General features: G+C 42.7%; 2 long non-coding RNA genes across 2 annotated transcripts; both read right to left on the reverse strand.

Moving 5' to 3' along the window:
- Positions 1 to 1115: 1115 nt before the first annotated feature.
- Positions 1116 to 5836, reverse strand: LOC148814059 (uncharacterized). The gene is made up of 3 exons (XR_016086142.1): positions 5702 to 5836; positions 5387 to 5494; positions 1116 to 1669 (listed from the first exon to the last, which is right to left on the reverse strand). It is a non-coding gene; the product is annotated as an uncharacterized LOC148814059 (long non-coding RNA).
- Positions 5837 to 7161: 1325 nt separating this feature from the next.
- LOC148814060 (uncharacterized) lies at positions 7162 to 19262 on the reverse strand. The gene is made up of 3 exons (XR_016086141.1): positions 19229 to 19262; positions 8984 to 9098; positions 7162 to 8419 (listed from the first exon to the last, which is right to left on the reverse strand). It is a non-coding gene; the product is annotated as an uncharacterized LOC148814060 (long non-coding RNA).
- Between the last annotated feature and the right edge of the window lie 307 nt (positions 19263 to 19569).

Here is a 19569-nt window from a genome sequence, read left to right on the forward strand (position 1 = left end):
GCTGTGGTGTGCTGGGGCAGCAGCATCATGACAAAAGATGCAAATAGGCTCAATAAACTCATCAAGAAGGCTGGCACTGTGCTGGGGATGAGCCTTGACCCCATGGAGGTGGTGGCTGAGAGGAGAATGCTGACCAAGCTCACAGCCATCATGAACAACACCTCTCATCCGCTTCATGGGACTGTTACTGGGCAGCAGAGCACTTTTAGCAACAGACTGCTCCAGCTACGGTGTTCAAGGGAACGTTTCCGCAGGTCTTTCCTCCCGGCAGCTGTCAGGGTGTATAACGCTGCCTAGGCTAGGACTTTTAGCCCATCATTTGCTCCTCTATGGACAGCATGTTTACTCCATTGTACTTTTTGGACAATCAGTCTGTATAAGCCTATGCACCTTTTGCACATTTTATTGTTTTTACAGTGACTATGATCAGCACATTTTGCACACACCTATGTATTTATTTTTTTTTTTATTTATCTTGTTTGTCTTGTTTTATAACTATTCTGATGTCTGTTTTGCTTGTCTTGGGCTGAACTGCTGTAACACATCAATTTCCCTACGGGATTAATAAAGTATTATCTATCTAATATTCTGTTAACGGTATTTTAAATTTAAAATGTTTTGAAGGTGAAATTTTGCTTAATGGCCACAAGGAGGTGCCATTGGACCATTTCTGTAAGAACAAAATGAATTTTTCCAGTTTAATTCCACGGATCGGCCAACAGAGGGGGCACTTCACTCGTCCTGCTTCTATTGAATTTATAATAATTGCTTTCACTTATATCGCGCTTTTCTTGACGGGAAAATGTGATGAATTATGGAAAATTTAATGGAAAATTAATTATGGAAATGAATGCATTATGAAAATGGATGTGGATTTGAAAACTTTTGTTTAAATATCAAGTTTCATGATGGATGACTTATGAGAAAATGTTACATTGTCTGGTGGTATTTGTAATATTGGATTCTCCATCTAGAACACAAGATGAAAGTTTTACATGTCTGATTCATTGAGGTGGAGGGGTGGGAGATGACTGAAAGAAGTCTTGCGACGCTGTAGTAGTAGTAGTATTGTCATATTAACAAAAATCGTCAGACTCAAAATATCCAACAGAATGACATCTTAATATATATATTTATTATGAGCTTAACATGCAGAGGTTACATAGTTATATTGTCACAGTCAGGTGCCTCAGCAAGTCCCGGCTGGCATCATCCAAATCGATAAAGTTGCCGGGGCATCTGAAGCAAGGGCAGGAGTATAGGATGTGGTCGTCCGTCTGCTCCTTTCTATCGCCGCATTCGCAAGTTGGGTCATCAGTGAGACCCCACTTGTGTAGGGTGGCCCGGAAATGGCCATGTCCGGTTCTTAGTCGGTTCAGCTTGACCCAGGCTTGTCTGGGTAGGTCATTTCAAACGGGTTTGTTGGATACTTTGTCAATAAATTGTTTCAGTCTGTGGTTGTTATTATTCCACGCGTCTTGCCACTTTTTGTTAGCCCAATTAGTGCCATTGTTGTTGTTTGCTTCTTTCATGAGGCGCCTCATTGTTAGAAGGTGAGTGCCGGTTTTCTAATCGGAGGATCATGGTGTTCCGGTTGCAGATGGCATCGTGCAGCAGGTGGCTGGAGTCATCCGAAGCTTTCAGTGCAAGGTTGATGCAACTTGCTTCTCTGCAAAGGTTAGGTGGAGAGATGCCGCTAAGAATCGGTAGCAATTCAGTGGGCGTAGATCTAATGCACCCGGTTATAATGCGCATGCTGTTGCATATCTGATATCTTAATAATATCACCCAACAAATATTAGAAGATCCTTCTCTTATACCTAAAAGCTTTCAGTTGTTGAACAATGAAAAGAGTGCTTGCAGGAATCAAATTACTGTTGTTATGAACTTTTTACAAGCTAATTGTCTGATTTCATTTTAATCTTATGATATGCATTATGGTATTGTACTGTTGTTGTATCTTATTATTGTCATGTATGTTTTATGTCTGAGCTTTAGATGAAAACAACAAATTACCTTCAGGACACTAAAGATGAATTAAATTATAAAGTAGATAAATTAAATCATAGTATTGCAACCATATTTACTGGCAACCACACTACTGTCTAATTATGGTGCTGATCTTAATCTTGTCAGTTGGGTTGCTGATTTCCTTACAGACAGAACTCAGGGGCTAAGAGTCAACAATACTCTGTCTCACAAGCTGTATTCTTGCACAAGTGCTTCCCAAGGATCTGTATTGTCTTCCTTTCTCTTTGTTCAGTATACAATTTGTAAGTTATTACCAGTCAAGTAAGACACATTTGCAGACAACTCTGTTATTAGTTTCTTGCAGGCAGATGTGTGGGGTCATGGGCCAGCTATAGAAGATTTTGCCACCTGGTGCAAACAAAACTACTGCAAGTAAGTTCACTGTCAGCTCAGCTCTGGGCATCCGTGTGCTGGACTGTGCTGTAAGAGTGCCTTCACTGTTAGGCCACACTCAGATCAAGAGAGCACAGCAGCACAGGGACACACTGACACAGCCCAGCCAGCTGTATGACCTGCACCAGGCGTACAGATGGGCTCCAAACAGCTACAAATGCCAAAGAGCACTAAAGGACAAGCTTCAAACAAAATAAACTAGAATTCAAATCTCCAATAAGGCTCCACAGCCGAAACGTTATTTTCTTTCTTCTCTTTTCAGCAGGGAATAAACCTATTACTTGTTCTTTTACATTTCAAAACATTCTGTATCAAACCAACAAACTGGACATAAATTTAAATAATTAATGTTTTTGAGAAACTAGCCTTAAAATCAAAATGACAAAATTCATATGAAACACACTCAAAAACAAAATCAAATGATTTGATACAGAGTGCAGAAACACCTGAAGAGAACTACCAGAACTAAAACAAAAACACAACCACACCACTCTGATACTGTGAGATGGTTAGACACCACAAGCACACCCTAAAGAAGAAAAGCACAAACACAAACAGACAACTCAACTGGAGAATAATTTATATGCATAAATTCTATATATCCTACATAACGTACACTATAGGAGTATATAAATCAAAAGTATGTCTAGGAACAATGGAACCATTGACCTGAAAACCAGCAGAATTAGCCTCCAAAATGGATAAGTCTGGAAAACATACTGTGAAAATCTCTACCAACAGATCCCAGACACAGAAGCATTAGACCAGAACACAAACTCCAGGCCCTCAGACCACGAAAGGCCTGTGGCCAAGACACAGTCAACAATGTTTGACTCAACTGCAGCTCAGACCTGCAACAAAGCCTGCTCAACCTCGTCCTGACAGCTCACTGTTTCCCTGAGGCCTGGAATCAAGGACTGATCACGCCCATCTGTAAGAATGGAGACAGACTCGACCCTAACAGCTACCAGGGCTTCAGTGTGAACAGTAACCTGGGAAAGGAACTCTGTCGTATCTTGAATATTTGATGACCAGCCCTCCTTACTGAGCACAATGTCCTGCATAAGAGTCAGACTGGCTTCCTACCAAACGGCCACGCATCCCATCACATTTACACCTGGGCACTGACAGCCCATCTGTACACAGAACAGCAGAGCCTGGCACCGCTGGAGCAGGAGTGTTAGACCTGGACACTGACAGCCCATGTGAAACCAGAACAGCAGAGCCTGGCACTGCTGGAGCAGGACTGTCAGACCTGGACACTGACAGCCCATCTGAACCCAGAACAGCAGAGCCTGGCACTGCTGGAGCAGGACTGTCAGACGTGGGCACTTACAGCCCAGCTGCGTGAGTCATGGTTTTCCAGAAGAAATCTAGATCTCAGGAAAACAGTTACAACTACACACTGAATAACAACACTTTGGAACACAACCAACTACACATACCTCTGACTGACAATCAGTTCATCTGGGAGTTTTCCTGGCAGTGAAGTCACTGAAGGAGAAGGTACACAGAGCTTTCCATACCAGTAAAAGGAGGCTCTACAACATCAACCCCCATAAAAATTTGGCTGTGAATATTCAAAAGTGCAATCAGACCCATTGCCCTATAAAGCAGTTAAATGTGGGATCCCCTCACAGAGCAGGATCACACTAAATGGGACAAAAAGTCGATACTCTATGGAAAAGAGTAAAAACATTTTTAAAAACAACCTCCAAACTGGAATGCTACAGAATCCTTAACAGACAATGCACACACTACACACTAGCTAGATATTTGACCAGGCTAAGAAACAGCAAAGAGATACAGACCCTGACAAAGTACAGGTTCAGAGACCACAATCAAGCCATAGCAACTGGCTGACAAAGACCCGAATGTCCAGAGAGGACAAGCTGTGCTCCCATTGCATGAAGACAAAAGCAAAGAGAAATACACTTTCTGCCGCACGGTGAGAAATATTCTTGGACAAGACAAACATTCTTCACCAATAAAACAGATCGTAACACAATCCTGTCAGAATCAGAACAATGTCGAGTTCTGCTGGGAGAGAAATAATACAGTGTGTGATCTCCTGTCCCAGCCTGAGGAACAGTGAGCCTGTCTCTCAATAATAATAATACAGTGTGTGATCTCCTGTTCCAGCCTGAGGTCCAGTGAGCCTGTTCTATAATGTAACGTTCTATGTGTTGGATGTTAGGTGTAAATGTCCTGTGTGAATCTTGTTTGATCAGTCTTATTGACACTGCTGTAACTTGTGAATCTGAATCGGAGGAGGGAAGGAGTTCGGGAGTGCTGTCAGACAGTGTCAGAAGGTCACTGCTGCTATTCTTCCAGCCCTTCCCCACATCTTATCCATCACACATGTGCACAAAGCCTGTTCCATCCTAAAGAACCCTCTGCACCCTTTGTTTAACGATTTCCATTCCCTGCCCTCTGAAAACAGATACCGATTTCCCCCTCTGAAAACAAACAGGGTCAAGTTCTCATGTAGACCTGCGGCCATAACCCTGCTCAACAGATGACTCTCTTGGGCATGTGCCTGTGTGTTGTTAGTTTGTGTGCTTTTCTATATATTGCCTGCAGCCATGAAACACATATCCACCTTGGGGATAATGAAGACTCCCTCTCTCAAGAAAACAACACATCTGAAAATGACTTTTCTACAAATGTTTTCACTCCTCTGGTGTCAAAGTACTGCATCTGCAGGAAGGGGTGACTCGTCCATCCATCTTCCAGCAGTCCCACTCTACAGCACATCAGGGAGACGCCTGTGAAATCGGTGCCTTCGGGTTTCTTTACAAATATATTATATAATACGATACGTATTTTTAAGGTCACATTAACTTGCACTGTTAGTGTGTGTTGTGAGTTCCGGTGTGAATGAAACATAGCTGCTGTGATGCAGATAACGTTCAGAAGAACTCCAGCTCTCGGTGTTTAAGAATATTAAACTGTTACTGACCACAGTGGTATTGAAAGTGAGCTCCACTCATGTCTGTCAGGAGCTCCTCAGAGCCTCAGCTGCAGAGACCAGCCTGGAGATGCCCATCCTTCTCCGATGACTTGAAACCTGACAGGTGATGAACAGAAAAGGTTTTTACTTGCATGTCGGGACACCTGGAGTGACGGACTGGTTGGCATTGCAGCCTCGCAGCCCCTGGGCCCTGGCTTTCTCCTCGACTGTGATACGATCAGGTGGGTTTTAAGTGGTGCACCTTGAGTTGCAAATTAATTTTTATTTGATGAGAATTTTTTATAGTTGTTTTAAAGAACTTACTGTTTTGTTTAGATGTATCAGAGATTGTGACTCTGCCTTTAGCTTCCCATTCCTTCCAAACAAAGGGTCTTCTGTTGTAGAGAACAGCACCGCACATCCAAAGCGAAGTGTGAGGGGACTGCAGTCCAGAGAAACCTGTAATTTTACAAGAATGGAGGCAATTTCACACCTCTGGTTGTGCCAGAGGGTCCTCAGTGGAAGAGATACTGGGGTCCCCAGCACTGCTGTCACCTGTTCTGTACTCCTCCTATGCTAACAACTGTGTATCAACAGCTGACTCTGTGAAATTAATCAAGTTTGCTTTTGATCCCACCCGAATAAAAAAAAATGAAATTCTGTAGAGGAAGGAGGTCACTGCTTTAGTCAGCTCCACACAGACAGCACCCCAGGAACCGGACCCATGAGAACATGGGCAGAGCATGCAAACCCCACACAGACAACACCCCAGGAACCGGACCCATGAGAACATGGGCAGAGCAAGCAAACTCCACACAGATAGCACCCCAGGAACTAAATCCAGGGCCCCCGCACTGCCACCCACTGCACCGCCGTCTCTCACATTTTCACCTCCACTTGCAGATCATGACGCAACCGGAGACCGGAGACTCCTCACTCCTGCAGTAACACACCCCAGCAGGAGGGGGTGCCGACGGACTCGCTCATGGTGCAGTGAGCCCAGCGGTGTGAGTCTGGTGTCCAGCGCTGATATTTCTCCACCAGCTGCGTGTTTCCTTGACAGTCCTGTCCCACAGCCTACGACTTTCCGTTCCTTCCGCATAATGTCCACAAAATACTCCAACCAGCGGTTTTTAGACTAAGGTTTCTAAAGTTTCTATTTTTCTCAAAGATTAAATTCAAAAAGCCAGTTGTTAACCTGCTGGAGGTCAGACCCACTTCGGTAACAACTTCTGTAGCACCGTTGCCCCGGCAACCACGTTTTATTTAACAAAGTAAAATAAACACAGGAGAAAAGTTTGCAAACAAGACAGGTGAGCTAAGAAACCCACAACACGACGACATTAGATTTTTTTTATGTGCCGGGTCGATAAACCAGGCAGGACGAGCGCTGCAGACAGACTGCTGCCCGGGTCCAACGTACCAGAGTACGCATAACAAAATCGGGGCTACACAATACTCCTGCTCTTTACACAAACAGGTTCAATGGGTCAATTAAGATCAGGTCGGCACAGCTGTCATGTTGTCTCAATTAGAAAGAGTCTGAAGACTTGCTCGTCTCTTCCCAGAGCAGCTTCACTCCGGAGAGCAAGAAACAGCTCCTGCCGAGTTCGTCTTGTAAGAGAGACATAGAAATCCACGACACGATAAATACGCTGAAATTGTATAATTAATTCTGATGTTCAATCAAATCTGCGAAACACGTGGAGAGCGCAGCCCAGAGCACTAGAGAGACTACACTTCCCATTAGCCCTGTGGGCCACTTCCTTTTCACGTAATCGATTCGCGTCTTTCTTATTTTTAATTATAACAACAATACATGCAATAAAAACAAGAATACATATAACATATCAAGAGTATTGTCAGTGGTACATACAATAATACATGTACATATTATGCAAAAAGATTAAACAAGTAATCTTGTTTAATAGTAAACAAAAGCAGATAAGGTCCGTACGTTTCAAATTGTCTATACAGACGCATTTACATCTGTTTTAAACTGTTTAAACATGGGTCTCCTCCCACACCATTTCGTTAATTATCATATCGTGCAAGTATAATATATTTTTTAAAAATACAAACAATATTTTCAGATTACTTTCAATAGGTTTAAAATTTAGCATAATTTTACTTCTTTAAAAGTAATGTCAATATTAGTTTCCTTCTTTACATTAGCTTTCAGAGTTGCTGTCACAAAAGTTACAGTTATCATCTGTATTGATTTCCAATCTCTGCACAACAAGAGCGCTTTAAGACTCACGTATCACTATCACCACTCAGTGGACATTTCTCGGAAGTGTCACCTCCCGCTGTAATTCAGTAAAGTCCCGGAATTTAAACTGTGTGATTGGACGAGAGCCGTAACCCTCCCGCCTCCTGCTGAAATCTTGGCACTGATTGGACAAAGGCTTTGTCGCTCGGACTGAGACCAGTAAATCCATGGTGATTGGACTAGTGCCGCTTCACTCACGATGAGGGCGGTAACTTCGCTACAGTACACGGAAATCCACGGTGATTGGTTGAGAGCCAACTTACTCAAGTTGAGGGCGGTATTTCCGTGGAAGAACATGGAAGTCCATGGTGATTGGTCCAAAGCCGTGTCACTCAAGTTGAGGGCGGTATTTCTGTCAGCTACAGCATTGTCCTTGATCAGAAAAACCCTGATCATGTCTATGAATTTTTTCAAGAACCCAAACAGCACCTTCTTTTAGACGTCAAGCACAGGAGATTTATGTTCTGAGTCTTCTTTCACCCCATGATGAGCTTTTCTTTAGGCAGAGCTGGTTGCAGAAAAGAGAGTGGCCAAGAAAATTAAAAACAAATGTGTGTGTGTGTCCTTGTGGAAAAATAAAGCAGAAGCCCAGTTCTTGCTGTCTGGCATGGTCATTTACCCATCTGTGCACTGGAAGTCCCACATGGGCTTTTTCCAGAGCACTTCATGATCTGCTCAGACCCTAGCGAGGCACAGGGGCCTCTCAGCCCTGTCCTGAAGACCCCTGCTTGTCCACTCTGACTGCCCCTTCCCTGCTCCATCCATCTTGTCTGGAAAACAAAAGAGCACAAGTCACTGCAGGAGTAGGGGTCACCTTCTGTACCTTTCGTTACAGGAAAGAGGCCATTCAGCCCACTCAGCCTGTTCGGGAGATAGTAGCTAACTGACCTGCTCAAGTCTTCCAGCTGTTTCCTGAAGGGTAAAAACAAGGCTGGGGCAACTTGTTCCATACTCCCACAACCCTTTGTGTAAAGAAATGCCATTCCACATAGTTTCCCCTCATGCTTTCTGGATCACGATTCACTTCTCATTCCAAAGCAGGCTGCCGTGTTGATCTTGTCAATAGTTACTTTTGACACTGGTACAGATTTTCAGCAGAGGCCTGTCGTACATAAAACCCTCCCAGAGTTTAAACAGGAACACAGTTCTTCTGTGCACATGTTAAGGTTTCCCAGCGCTGTGTAACTTGGAAGCGAGTGGGTGGGGATGAAGGCGCGGCTGACGCGCTCTGCACGACTACCATCATGACCGAGCTGACCGCGTGACCAATCGAGGACACCACTCTGTTTCTAGAGTGACTTGTCCACTGGCTGCCTGGTCCGGACAGTACATACCTTTGGGGACACACTTGAGTGAGCTGCTGAAGATTCAGAAGCGGGACAGCCCATCCTTGGGCCCATCGTTCAGTAACTCATGGCCCAGTCCATTCCCACACTTCCCACAAGATACCTAGAACACAGAGCCACAGGGGTCACTGCGGTCAGTGGGGGGACACGGCCCCAGCAGTCCCACCCACTCCACTGCCAAAGAGCAAATCTGTTCTGAGGAAACGCAACAACATTGCTGCAGCATAAAATAAGGTTCCTACATTATCCTTTTTACATTGTTGAAATAATGCAAAACTCGCCAGGCGATAAAGCACCGTATGTAACCATTACTGTATGTATTCCGCGCACTCTTTATTATATGATAGGGTTATTATCTGAATTTTTTTTTTGAAAAAAACCTCTTTCGTGTTGACTAAACCGAACAAGCTAAGCGTTTCGCCTGAATATCTCGCAGGTGGGATGAGGGAGCTCACCGCCCGGCCTCTCCAGGAACTTGGACACGCTGTCCTCCTGAAGGGTCTCGGTGAAGGTGGGCCAGGGGGATGAGTGCTCGTGCTTGGACCTGCTAGAAAACAGCTTGTGGCCACATTTCGCACACAGGTAGATACCTTGAGAAAGGAGCAGTCATCACAGCTGATTAAAAGCACGAAACGCGGAGCAGGCGTTAAGACATCAACAGCACAGCCGGTTGCGGGGTTGTCTTTGAACAGCACTGTGAGAAACACGGCGGTCCGTCCCCTTACCTAGCTGAGCATATCGCCCCTTAAACGTATTAATATACCCTAATAATTTTTTACAAGTTTTGGAAACATCGATCGGTGGTAAAAATTGTGTACATCTTTTTTCGGGCTACCTTGTTTGCACTGTTCTTAAACTGTCCCCCAAAAATTAAAATACCAAAAATTTCAAAAACAGCAAGAGAGATCTGTCTTGCAAATATTCGCTTCACCTGTATACCGGCCGACGGTCTAATACGGTTTATATTCAGTTACTTTATTTGCAGCCTATTATTAATAACTATCCTTATAGATGTGGCTTAAAAGAAGTTTGAATTTGTCTTCTTGTTGCTACTTCGTCTGTTAAACCCACTGACACTGTTACGAAAATGTACTGGGCACTGGTTATATCACATTAGGCTGTTACCGACCAAACTTGAGATAAAAATACTTAGAAATGCACTCGCTTACTCGGCTTGAAGTGATCTTTATAAATCTCGTCTCCTAGGAAAGAGCAAAAAGACATTTTGCAAAACTAAAAGGTTGCCGTAACTCTCCGATTTCAGCTGAAACGTAACTTTCGACTGTCTTCTGTTTGCAAGCGTCTACCAGCCCGCAGGATCAGGTGGCCACACTCAGATCACGTGACGGGGGGCTTCTCCTGCCATCGGGCCAGTACAAAGGCATGGTTTATGTGATGAAATTACTTGTGCACTGGTTTTGAAAATGTTGCACCAGATATCAGCACCTGCTGGTACAGCAACATCACGTTTTCGTTTTTCTTTAGAGGTCTGTGTCCCATCTCAGGCTTGTCAATCAAATCCCTAAGGTGTCTCGGTGACATGGTTAGTATGCTCTCCGTGATGGTGTTCTTAAGTTTAAATGTAGAAGATGTTAGCTGATAGGTGTGGTTTGCGTTGAGGTCTTGGATAGCTCTCTCTCCAGTCTCTCACTGCCCCAGCTTCAGAACAGCCCTGCTAAAACATCTTGGATCAGAACCTACCAAACTGCTGCACAAACCAAACAAGTCTGCCTCACCCCCTGGGACACACAAACACAGCACAAACCGGGATACTCCTGGGCCAGGAGGGAGACAACAAGCAGAAACAGACCCTGACAGGCTCAGAGCTCACAGACTGGACAACAAAGGTAAACCTGGCTAAGAGAGAGGACAGGCTGTGCTCCTACCGCCAGCAGGGAGAAGCACAGAGAAGCACTTTCTGCTGCACTGCACGAAACACTCAAGAATCATATACATATTCTTCCTAAAAATAGCAAATTAAATCCCAGAATTCTCACACCTGCCAAAACCACAACTCCTATCAATCCTAATGGGGTAGAAGGGAGAAAACTCATTAGAGATGCAGCCCAGTTTGGGATCTTCTGTCACAGCCTTGAGGAACAGAAAATGACCCTCTCAAATAATAATAATAATAATAATAATAATAAAAGTTATTTGCTTAAAATGTTCTACTAATTGCTTTTGTGTTCATGAAAAGTTTAAATTCATTAGAGAAACGCATAATAGATTTTTTCAATTAAGTTTAATTTTGAAAGACGGCACAGGAGATACACAGTATGTGTTTGCCAATCTGTGCTTCATTTCGCAAAAAGGGAAGAGAGAAACAAGATTGTGGTGGCGGACGTTCAGTAGAAGTGCGTTCATTTTATTACGATTGATCCATTTCCAAATGTATGTTTTTTTTTATCTAAGTGCATTTGGACGTCCAGAGTCGTTCCGCTGCAGAGCTCAGCTCGTGCCTGCAGGGCTGTAGCTCTGCGGACTGTAGCACGCGGCCGCACATCTGGACTGCAGTGAACATCTGGGGGCTCTGCCAAACAACAACAGTAAAGTGTCCGCAGGCAGGCTTTCCCAAAACCTGGCACCCTCTCGGCACCCCGCAGCGCAGTCAGAGGGAGAGAGAGAAATCAGGGTAGCCACGTGCACTCGTGTGGTCTTGATGGTTTTACACAGGTGAGTTCCCCACGCGTTGTCTACACACAGGGCAGCGAGTGTGTAGAATGGGTTTAATATGCGTCGTGCGCAGACCCCTCTTGGGTAAGACATAAGATCCATCCTTTTGTTATTATCTATGGAACAGGAGTCTAAAATGTATAATTCATGAAATCTTTTATTTGCCCCTGGATTTATCTCAAGATAGTTCACAGTCAGTAACCGGCGATTCAAGTTTGTCTTTCGTGCTCATGTACACCACTTTAGTAAAATGAGTGCATGAATGATTCTTTGTGTATAAACCATGCACCCGTTCTCATATACTATATTAATACAGGAATGTGATTTGCTCTTTCAGCATGTCAGGCTCTTCAAAGTCAGATTTCCTTGCACCAACAAGCACTGAAAAAGAGCATTAAAGGTACCAGCATTTCAATCTCCTCAAGATCATATTTGTCCAATTCAATGGAAGGGAACCTTGAAACAGAAGGTCACTTAATATCCGGCAGGTGTCACAATTCCAGAGCAGAGAGTTCTGGACAAATTCTAAATAAAGCAGGCTGTATTTACTGGTGTCACTAATATTGTCCCTAAGTGCTTGTGTTGTTATGGACTGGCATCCCACCCAGAGTGTAGTCCAGTCTTGCCTCACTGTGTTTGTTGGATAGTATCTAGGGCTGCTCCTGTCTTACCAGCACTTTCTGATAATGCTTGGCTGAGTGGCACTTCCTACTTCTGAAACAAAAACGTTCAGAATATATCTCCCATGATGTGACCACAAAATGCACAAAATAGCATGGGGTCAAAGCAATCAAACATCATTGTGAGAGTGATTGACAAAGGAAAAATGTTTTGTACTGTATGAAGAACATATAAATACATGGAAAGCCTTGCAGATACTATAAATATGTTGTTTCTAGTTTTTAATATACATTTTAGGCAAAACTACGCTATCCATGCCAGTACAAATCTAGCAGTTAGCTAGCCAAATTAAGATAGTCATGTTGTGGGAAATCATCTGCCCAGATTATTTTAGGAGGTTTCAAAAGCAAAAGCACAAGAGAGAGATACCCAGGCTGTTAATCTGTAGTGATGGCAGAGTCTTATAGCCTGGCCTGCACTCTGCCCTAAAGACACCGAAGTCTAGGTCAACACCGGCAGAAGTAGGCAGAGATGCAATTAGGCCATGAAACATACTTGCCCTGCTACTTGACTGCTTGTCTAGTGTAGATTAAGAGGTGTAACAAAATGACTGTAAAGCAGAAACTGGTCATGGTTTTCTGTAGTAGGCTGTGCCAGAATCAATTAGGACAGATACATTTGATTAATTGTGAAAATTGCAACTGTCATGGTCCTAGATATACAATATAACAGTGTTATGGTTTACATAAACTTCTTTTTAACTGTGGATTTACAAGGAAGCCAAAGATTGTGTGGAAGCAGAAACATTCATTGAGTTTGAGGACACCTGACATAACCGGCTGGCTGAGAGCAATCCTCCCGGCCATAAAATAAACAGGCTAGGACCTCAAAGCTCGGTGAAAAGGCAACCAAGGGGCAGCTGTAAGTGGAAATGGGCTGGAAGAGGGATGCAAAAATGAGCGAGGAAAAGGAGAGGCAGCTGTGTGATATATCTGGGAAAGAGAGGTCATTACAGTACATCAGGATTAGTTGTAAGTTGTGGCAGCTGAGCTTAATTCATTTGGCTGCCTTCCTCCTCTCCAAACATTTGTAAGAACTCCATTGCTCAGTGAGGAAGTTAAAGTCAGAGAAATGTTTGGTTTTTAAAATAAGCAATGCAATACCCATGACACTCTAACTTACTAAAGGGTTAGAAAAGAATCCACCCACTGGCACGGGTCTTACTGACTGAACAAGACTGAATCAAATCAGTCAGGGGTCTGTATACCCGCTGTACAGCAGTGTCTTGAATGTGCAAAATGTTTGCCTGGGTGATGCTCAATACTTCGAAAACGCTATAAGACTCTGAACCATGACGCCAGAATTGACAGGGATGGATCATGCTCTGTCTTATTGTCCAACATGATCCAGAAGAACCGCAAGGTGACCTGATTGCAACTCTGAAAGCAAACTGCTTCTGTTGAGGAATTAACAGAGCTTATGAACCCCAACCTCACCGACAGCTCAGTCTCGCTTTAACTTTAAATTCACAGACTACTACCATTAAACCAGACAAAATGATACGTTGAGCTCAACTTCAGTGTTATTTACAATCCTAGCGCGCTCACGGCACAAACCGAGCGCGTTTCAGGGGCTGTCTCAGCAGAAGGTTACAAAATAAGAAATACTGAACAAGTATAAGGAGCTCGACTCTAAATACATCGAAAATATTGTAGTGCTGCTACTTTCAGTGTTTATTAGGAATCTGGAAGTCATTTGTGAATCTCACAGGGCACACTTATTGAACGTGCCGTTTTCGTTATGTGTCCCAAGGGCTCAAGCTAGGGTTAAGGTTGGGGTTTTAACAGCACCTGGACAACTTGTGATACATTTGCTGTGCTCTAGGATGCATGTGAAATGCAGGAAAAGTGTTCTGTGCCCGTTTCCTCGCAAATGAAATTTGGCCCAATTTTGCTTTTTTTGATAAGCCGCGCGCCTGTCGAAAAATGGTCAAAAATCACAATTTTCAAAACACACTTTCAACATGCTAAACCATCTCTTTTGTAACTATTTTACATTTTAAACCAGACAAAATGATACGTTGAGCTCAACTTCAGTGTTATTTACAATCCTAGCATGTTCACGGCACAAACCGAGCACGGTTCAGGGGCTATCTCAGAAGAAGGTTACAAAATAAGAAATACTGAACAAGTATAAGGAGCTCGACTCTAAATACATCGAGAATATTGTAGTGCTGCTACTTTCAGTGTTTCTTAGGAATCTGGAAGTCATTTGCGAATCTCACAGGGCACACTTATTGAACGTGCCGTTTTCGATATCTGCCGCAAGGGCTCAAGCTAGGGTTAGGGTTGGGGTTTTAACAGCATCTGGACAACTTGTGATACATTTGCTGTGCTCTAGGATGCATGTGAAATGCAGGAAAAGTGTTCTGTGCCCGTTTCCTCGCAAACGAAATTTGGCCCAATTTTGCTTTTTTGATAAGCCGCGCGCCTGTCGAAAAATGGTCAAAAATCACAATTTTCAAAACACACTTTCAACATGCTAAACCATCTCTTTTGTAACTATTTTACATTTTAAACCAGACAAAATGATACGTTGAGCTCAACTTCAGTGTTATTTACAATCCTAGCGTGCTCACGGCACAAACCGAGCGCGTTTCAGGGGCTGTCTCAGCAGAAGGTTACAAAATAAGAAATACTGAACAAGTATAAGGAGCTCGACTCTAAATACATCCAAAATATTGTAGTGCTGCTACTTTCAGTGTTTATTAGGAATCTGGAAGTCATTTGCGAATCTCACAGGGCACACTTATTGAACGTGCCGTTTTCGATATGTGTCCCAAGGGCTCAAGCTAGGGTTAAGGTTGGGGTTTTAACAGCATCTGGACAACTTGTGATACATTTGCTGTGCTCTAGGATGCATGTGAAATGCAGGAAAAGTGTTCTGTGCCCATTTCCTCGCAAACGAAATTTGGCCCAGTTTTGCTTTTTTTGATAAGCCGCGCGCCTGTCGAAAAATGGTCAAAAATCACAATTTTCAAAACACACTTTCAACATGCTAAACCATCTCTTTTGTAACTATTTTACGTTTTAAACCAGACAAAATGATACGTTGAGCTCAACTTCAGTGTTATTTACAATCCTAGCGTGTTCACGGCACAAACCGAGCATGGTTCAGGGGCTATCTCAGCAGAAGGTTACAAAATAAGAAATACTGAACAAGTATAAGGAGCTCGACTCTAAATACATCCAAAATATTGTAGTGCTGCTACTTTCAGTGTTTCTTAGGAATCTGGAAGTCATTTGCGAATCTCACGGGGCACACTTATTGAACGTGCCGTTTTCGATATCTGCCGCAAGGGCTCAAGCTAGGGTTAGGGTTGGGGTATTAACAGCACCTGGACAACTTGTGATACATTTGCTGTGCTCTAGGATGCATGTGAAATGCAGGAAAAGTGTTCTGTGCCCGTTTCCTCACAAACGAAATTTGGCCCAGTTTTGCTTTTTTTGATAAGCCGCGCGCCTGTCGAAAAATGGTCAAAAATCACAATTTTCAAAACACACTTTCAACATGCTAAACCATCTCTTTTGTAACTATTTTACGTTTTAAACCAGACAAAATGATACGTTGAGCTCAACTTCAGTGTTATTTACAATCCTAGCGTGTTCACGGCACAAACCGAGCATGGTTCAGGGGCTATCTCAGCAGAAGGTTACAAAATAAGAAATACTGAACAAGTATAAGGAGCTCGACTCTAAATACATTGAGAATATTGTAGTGCTGCTACTTTCAGTGTTTATTAGGAATCTGGAAGTCATTTGCGAATCTCACAGGGCACACTTATTGAACGTGCCGTTTTCGTTATGTGTCCCAAGGGCTCAAGCTAGGGTTAAGGTTGGGGTTTTAACAGCATCTGGACAACTTGTGATACATTTGCTGTGCTCTAGGATGCATGTGAAATGCAGGAAAAGTGTTCTGTGCCCATTTCCTCGCAAACGAAATTTGGCCCAATTTTGCTTTTTTTGATAAGCCGCGCGCCTGTCGAAAAATGGTCAAAAATCACAATTTTCAAAACACACTTTCAACATGCTAAACCATCTCTTTTGTAACTATTTTACGTTTTAAACCAGACAAAATGATACATTGAGCTCAACTTCAGTGTTATTTACAATCCTAGCGTGCTCACGGCACAAACCAAGCTCGTTTCATGGGCTATTTCAGCAGAAGGTTACAAAATACATACACAATCAGACCACAAAAGGTCTGTGGCCAAGACACAGTCAACAACGCTTGACTCAGCTGCAGCTCAGACCTACAGCAAAGTCTGCTCAAACTCCTCAACCCTGTCCTGACAGCCCGCTGTTTCTCTGGGGCCTGGAATCAAAGACTGATCACGTCCGTCTGTAGGAATGAAGACAGATTCAACCCTAACAGCTACCAGGGCTTTAGTGTGAACAGTACCCTGGGAAAGGAACTCTGTCGTATCTTGAAAATCTGATTACCGGCTCTCCTTACTGAGCACATTGTCCTGAATAAGAGTCAGACTGGCTTCCTACCAAACCACCACACATCCCATCACATTTACACCTGGGCACTGACAGCCCATCTGGACCCAGAACAGCAGAGCCTGGCACTGCTGGAGCAGCACTGTCAGACCTGGGCACTGCCAGCCCATCTGGACCAAGAACAGCAGAGCGTGGCACTGCTGGAGCAGCACTGTAAGATCTGGGCACTGCCAGCCCATCTGGACCAAGAACAGCAGAGCCTGGCACTGCTGGAGCAGGACTGTCAGACCTGCAGATAATGACGCGACCGGAGACTCCAGAGTCTGTTTTCCTCGCCGATTAGATTTAAAAAGCCGGCTGTTTACCTGCTGGAGGTCAGACCCGCTCCTGCAACAATTTCTGTAGTACAGTTGCTCTGGCAACCACATTTTATTTAACAAAGTAAAATAAACACAGGAGAAAAGTTTGCAAACAAGACAGCGGAGCTAAGAAACCCACAGACACGACGGCAGGTTCAACAGGTCAATAAAGAGCAGGTCGGCACAGCTGTCATGTTGTCTCAATTAGAAAGAGTCTGAAGACTTTGCTCGTTTCTTCCCAAGGCAGCTTCACTCCGTAGAGCAAGAAACAGCTCCTGCCAAGTCCATCTTGTAAGAGAGACATAGATATAGAAATGTAAGAGACACAATAAATACACTGAAATTGTATAATTATTTCTGATGTTCAATCAAATCTGCGAAACACGTGAACAGCGCAGTCCAGAGTACTATAGAGACTACATTTCCCATAAGCCCTGTGGGCCACTTCCTTTTGACGTAATCGATTCGTGTCTTTTTTATTTTTAATTATATCAACACTACATGCCATAAAAACAAGAATACATATAACGTAGAGTATTGTCGGGGGTACATACGGTAATACATGTATATTTTATGCAAAAAGATTAAACAAGTAATCTTGTTTAATAGTAAACAAAAGCAGATAAGGTCCGTATATGTTTCAAATTGTCTGTACAGACGCATTTACATCTGTTTTAAACTGTTCAGACATGGGTCTCCTCCCACACCATTTCGTTAATTATTATATCGTGCAAGTAACATATTTAAAAAAAATACAAACGATATTTTCATATTACTTTCAATGGGTATAAATGTAGCATTATTTTAATTATTTAAAAGTAATGTCAATATTAGTTTCCTTCTTTACATTAGCTTTCAGAGTTGCTGTCACAAAAGTCACAGTTATCATCTGCATTGATTTTCAATCTCTGCACAACGAGGGTCTGTACGGAGGCGCTTTAAGGCTCGCCGCCGTAGACTCGTGTATCTCTGTCGCCGCCCAGTGGACATTTCTCGGAAGTGCAGTTCTTTTTAAACTTTTTTATTGTAACAATAAAAATAGTTACTATACAAACAAGAGTATATATAGGAATTCAATAATGTCATCAGGGGTACATAGTATAATATATTTACACTTCTGAAAAAAGATTAAACCAGGTTAATAAAGATAAGGGCTGATATAGTCTGTAACTACACTTTTACATCTATTTAAAATGTTCTAACAGGACTCTTCACAGATCATTTCACTTCATATATATAATAACGTGCATGTATAATAATTAAGTCAATTAAAAATATATTTTCATGTAAATTTCAATGTGATTAAAAATTAACATACCATCTGTTTAATTAGTAAGGTTAATTTTAGCTTCTTTCTTTCTATAAATTTGCAAATCAGTCCAGAATGTTTTTACAACACAACATAACCAAATACATGTTAAGTTTCAGGGCTGCTTTCAGAAAAGTCACAGTTATCATCTGCATTGATTTTCAATCTCTGCACAACGAGGGTCTGTACGGAGGCGCTTTAAGGCTCGCCGCCGTAGACTCGTGTATCTCTGTCGCCGCCCAGTGGACATTTCTCGGAAGTGCAGTTCTTTTTAAACTTTTTTATTGTAACAATAAAAATAGTTACTATACAAACAAGAGTATATATAGGAATTCAATAATGTCATCAGGGGTACATAGTATAATATATTTACACTTCTGAAAAAAGATTAAACCAGGTTAATAAAGATAAGGGCTGATATAGTCTGTAACTACACTTTTACATCTATTTAAAATGTTTTAACAGGACTCTTCACAGATCATTTCACTTCATATATATAATAACGTGCATGTATAATAATTAAGTCAATTAAAAATATATTTTCATGTAAATTTCAATGTGATTAAAAATTAACATACCATCTGTTTAATTAGTAAGGTTAATTTTAGCTTCTTTCTTTCTATAAATTTGCAAATCAGTCTAGAATGTTTTTACAACACAACATAACCAAATACATCTTAAGTTTCAGGGCTGCTTTCAGAAAAGTCACAGTTATCATCTGTATTGATTTCCAATCTCTGCACAAAAAGAGCGTTTTAAGACTCACCGCCATAGACTTGTGTATCTCTGTCGTCACTCCCGCCGGAATTCAGTAAACTCCCGGAATTGAAATTGTGATTGGACGAGAGCCGTATCCCTCCCGCCTCCTGATGAAATCTCGGAGCTGATTGGACAAAGGCATCGACGCTATGCTGAGACCGATAAATCCGTGGTGATTGGCTCAGTGCCGCTTCACTCACGGTGAGGGCGGTAACTTCGCTGAGGTACACGGAAATCCGCGGTGATTTGTTCAGAGCCGAGTCACTCAAGTTGAGGGCGGTATTTCCGTGAAGGAGCACGGAAGTCCATGGTGATTGGCCAAAAGCCGTGTCACTCACATAAGGGCGT

This window comes from Atractosteus spatula, chromosome 27, assembly GCF_055471065.1.
Source record: "Atractosteus spatula isolate fAtrSpa1 chromosome 27, fAtrSpa1.hap1, whole genome shotgun sequence".
In the NCBI taxonomy this organism is placed as follows: domain Eukaryota; kingdom Metazoa; phylum Chordata; class Actinopteri; order Semionotiformes; family Lepisosteidae; genus Atractosteus; species Atractosteus spatula.